Source organism: Euleptes europaea, unplaced genomic scaffold (genome assembly GCF_029931775.1).
Source record: "Euleptes europaea isolate rEulEur1 unplaced genomic scaffold, rEulEur1.hap1 H_1, whole genome shotgun sequence".
Classification (NCBI taxonomy): Eukaryota; Metazoa; Chordata; class Lepidosauria; order Squamata; family Sphaerodactylidae; genus Euleptes; species Euleptes europaea.
This window is the reverse complement of record NW_026612049.1, coordinates 2,668,135-2,672,554: the sequence shown is the minus strand read 5'-3', so window position 1 is coordinate 2,672,554 and position 4,420 is coordinate 2,668,135. Positions and strand designations below refer to the sequence as shown.

At 39.2% G+C, this 4,420-nt stretch overlaps 1 pseudogene; it reads right to left on the bottom strand.

Annotated features, from left to right (window-relative positions):
* Positions 1–3,120: 3,120 nt before the first annotated feature.
* Positions 3,121–3,793, bottom strand: LOC130492906 (protein FAM200C-like; annotated as a pseudogene).
* Positions 3,794–4,420: the final 627 nt, after the last annotated feature.

Genomic DNA, 4,420 nt, shown 5'->3' with positions numbered 1-4,420 from the left:
CCTGTGAGGTAGGTGGGGCTGAGAGAGCTCTAACAGAGCTGTAACTTGCCCAAGGTCACCCAGCTGGCTTCATGTGAAGGAGTGGGGAAACAAATCCAGTTCACCAGCTTAGCCTCCGCCGCTCATGTGGAGGAGTGGGGAATCAAACCCAGTTCTCCAGATCAGAGTCCACTGCTCCAAACCTCAGTCTTAACCTCTACACCACGCTGGCTGTACAATGCTTAACAGAGTTTGGGTATTAAATATTAAATAAAAAGACTTGCTTACTATTAGTGTTGTTACTTTGCATTGAACTACCAACTTAAAAAGGGTCCAGTTCCAACATTTTAATCTAATTACTCTGGCCCAACCTGTTCATTTTTTAAAGGATTTAACTTGGAGACCTGGAGCCTAAAATTGTTCATAAAGGGCAAATGAGCATTATTTTCAGTCTAATCTCATCCAGAATCAAGTCATATTGATGCAATGAGGATATATATTAGGTAAATGAGCTTAAGGTCATTCATTGACCTGGCTTCCTCACAGGCATGCCTCTCCGCTTTTCCACTGGAGGAAAAAAGGCAGTTTTTTCCTCCATTGGAATGTGGGTGTGCTGAAATTGCATTCACTGAAATGTCTTTTTTGGGCTCAGGCAGCTTTTTGAGGTAGAGCCCCAGATTTGCAGCACTGCTACTGGTGACTCTCTTCATAGGAACCCCAAGGTTTGGTGGAGTTTGGATCAGGGGGTCCACTTCTATGATCACCCACATTTCCTCCATTAGGGTGTCCATATAATTGGATCCCCTGACCCAAGATCCACCTAACTTGAGTGTTCCTCAAAGGAGAGTAACCAGCAGCAGTGCTGCAAATTTGGTGTCTCTACATGAAAAGGCTGCCCCCTCCATAGCCCAGAAACATCCTTTCAATTAATGCAATTTTAGCAAGTAACCAAGCACACCATGGGAAAGCATTTTTTTCCAAAGAATTTTGGATGTGAATTATATGCTATGGAAAAAAATCTCTCAGTGTTCTGATTCTCTAGTACCAAACCCAACCCTTTAGTTTTCACATCTTATGCTTTGACACAGTTTCTTTCCTTTCTTTTCCTTCATTATTTTAGCAGTTGGCTGTCTCTGTTTTTAGCATTTCCTTGTCTCTTTTAATTTCCCTTTCATGGCATAACATTGTAGCTCAATTTGCAAACTAAGGTTACCAAAGTCAGAATGTATATAATATAAATTCAAAGATAAATTTGCATTTTAAGAGACTTGTCTAATCATATATCGGTTCACAAATTATAGTCACAAATTGACTGCATGGAGTCAACCACCTTCCTCTGTCCAAACTATTCCTCTTCTTCTGTTGCTTTGGGAACAATTCTTCTGCCTGGTTTGGTGGTCGATGCCCTGCATTTTTTGTTTCTGTATTTACCTGTGAGTTTATGTTTCCTCGCATACATGCCACTCCCTGCAAATCTTAATTGTTCTCATCTCCAGTTATTGTCATCATACTAGGCTTTAAGTTTTCGTCTCACTCCCCCATATGATTTAGTTTAAAGCGCTCCTGATCAGGTTTGCGAGGCTCTCACCAAACACATTTTTTCCTACCCTCATGAGGATAAAACCATCTTCCAATAGAAGAGCTTTCTACACAGAAATCCAAACCTTTCTTGACATCACTATCTACACAGGTAGCCCCTGTTCCAGTGGTCCAGAATTAGTATCTATGGGGAGATCCTGGAACCAATTGCTGAGCAACAGAGGATCAAAATGACTTCTGATTTTCTTGCTCCTGTGGGTCACATTCTTTCATGTACTCTCCTCCTGTATTAATTGCACCTCCATTTGTTGAGATTCCTTACTCTCTTCCTCCTGTTGCCCCCCAAAGAGTGCTTTATGCGTTCTGTCAATGAACTCTTCACCTTCCTTTATAAAATGGAGTGTGGACAGGCATGCCTCAAGTCCCTGTATCTTCTCCTTCAGCAGAACTACCAACTTACACTTACTGCAAGTGTAATTATTGTTACCCTCAGGTAAGAATACAAACATGCCACAGACCTTGCATGTTACTGCCTCAGCTCCCTCAGTAGCCACACTACTGTGATCCATTGAAGTTGTTCAGTTTCTTTCCTGTAGTAAATCTTTGTCAAAACCCCAGTATTACGTTCAAGAAAAACTTTACATGTCAAGCAGTACCAATATTTGTTCTGGTTTCTCACTTGCTGGCTCTCTAGGAATTGCTTGTAAATACGTTTTATTTATAATTTTTATAATTTATACAAAATACAATTACATAAAAATTTATACTTTAAGTATTTCTCGATCAATGTGACCCTGGTGCTTGATGAGCAGAAACAAGGTTTTTTATATCCAGTTCTATTGCTGTGAGAGATAACCGAAGATCACCTCTGTCAGTTATGTTAAGGCGATTCCACGTTAGGTTGAATAAATAATTCACATGACTGAAACCTGATTCTACCAAATACGAAGTAGGAAATGCCATGAAAAACAATTTTGCTTTATCTCAAAGCTGTGGAAACCTTTTAGATATTGTACTCTTTATCCAAAAATTGTGTTTTTCTTGATTGAAAGTTAATTTGGCTGCTATGTCACCCTGTAGCTCTATGAGTGCTTCTGGCAAAGAAACATCAACAGTAGCATTCACAGCAAATGGATCAACTACCCAGGCCGGAATATCCAGCAGATCACGGAAATGAACTTCCATATCATTATAAAGCTGCTTCAAATGATTCACATGCACAATTATTTCATCATCTTTCAATTCAGCACTAACTGCTGCCAAAGAGGAAAATTGCGCGAATTCTCGACATCCAATATTGGTGGCATACAGCTTGCCTTTTCCAAGAAACCCTGTAATAACCTCCTTGCTTGAAAAAAGGTCACAATTCCTGCCCTGTAGTTGTTTGTTTAACAAATTCAGCTTTTCGAAGACATCACTCAGGTAAAATATATTATGTTTAGCAGAGGTCATCTTTTCTTCCATTTTCTTGCCTCTGAAAAATGTCACAACTGAGTCCAACAAAGCAACAAAACAACAAATGCAGTTACCTTTGGAGAGCCAATGGACTTCTGTATGCAATAATAAGCATGTGAAGTTTTCATTATTGTCCTCGCAAAGCTGTCAAAACAGGCAGTCTTGAAGTGCATTTGATTTAATGTAATTTACTGCTTTTATTACAATCTGTAGAGACTCATGCAAGCACCCTGCTAGTTTTTTTGAAACCAAGTGTTGTCGGTGATCTACGCAGTGAATACAGAATACTTCTGGCACAACACCTTTCAAATATGCAATAAATCCTCTGTATCTACCTGTCATAGAAGCAGCACCATCAGTAGCACAGGCCAGAATGTTCTCGAGAGGGATATCCTTCTCATTGAAGTACCTCTTCTTCAAAAATTGTTTCACCTTTAGTATCTGTTTTAAGCTTTCGAGCAAATAGCATTTCTTCTTTCAATTTGTTGTCATGCAAATATCTAACATAAGCCATCAGTATTGCTGTGTTATCTGGTAAACACAATTCATCAATGTGCAAAGCAAACTTCTGAACTTTTAACTGTGAGACTAGTTGGTTTTCTACATCTTCTGCCATTTTGTCAATATGCCTCGACACTGATGAATTGCTCAAAGGGATGGATTCGATAATTTCATGAGCATCTTGGTTCATGACGGTTACTGCTGGCAAAATCAAGGATTCCCCCACAGTATGTGGATTTCCTTCCTTGGCTATCAGTTTGGATATCTCATAAGATGCGATTAAACGTTTGTCATTTAAAATCGATTTCTGAACAAACATTTTCTTCAGTGTAGGTCTAGTTTCAAATTTATCTCGCAATGCTCAAAAATATTCCAGTGGTTTATCCTTCTTGTCTTTATGAGACGTTTCCAAATGCTTCTGCAACTGACATGGACGCATACTCTCATTGGAAAGTGCAGTCATAGGGTATCTAAAAATAAAAAGTCAATACAGATGCAGACTAATTCTATGTATGCTTCCAGCTACAAACTAATAAGATCACTTCTCAGAAATAAAACAGTGTTAGAATGTCTGAACAAACACAAATGAAAAATTATGTCTGATCCCAATAGATCTTTACAATGAGAAGCAACTGAACACATCAACCATGAAAGGAATGGCAAACACAATGGCTAAAATACCTGAAGATTACATGCAGAACTCTTGCATGCAGCAACATACCTCCTTTCTCAGTAATACTTGTGTAACTCTAATTTAATTAAAAGAGGGATACCAAAGAAAACCGAAAAATATTTTGAAGGTATAGCCATGTAACCGAAAGACATTTTGGAGGTATAGCTGGGCCGTTCCGAGAGCCAAGGGAAGACCAGTGCCAGGAATGAAGTGGTCCATCTTCATAAACAGTCCACCATCACTAGAATGCAGGTGAACCCCTGGGAGCTTGGC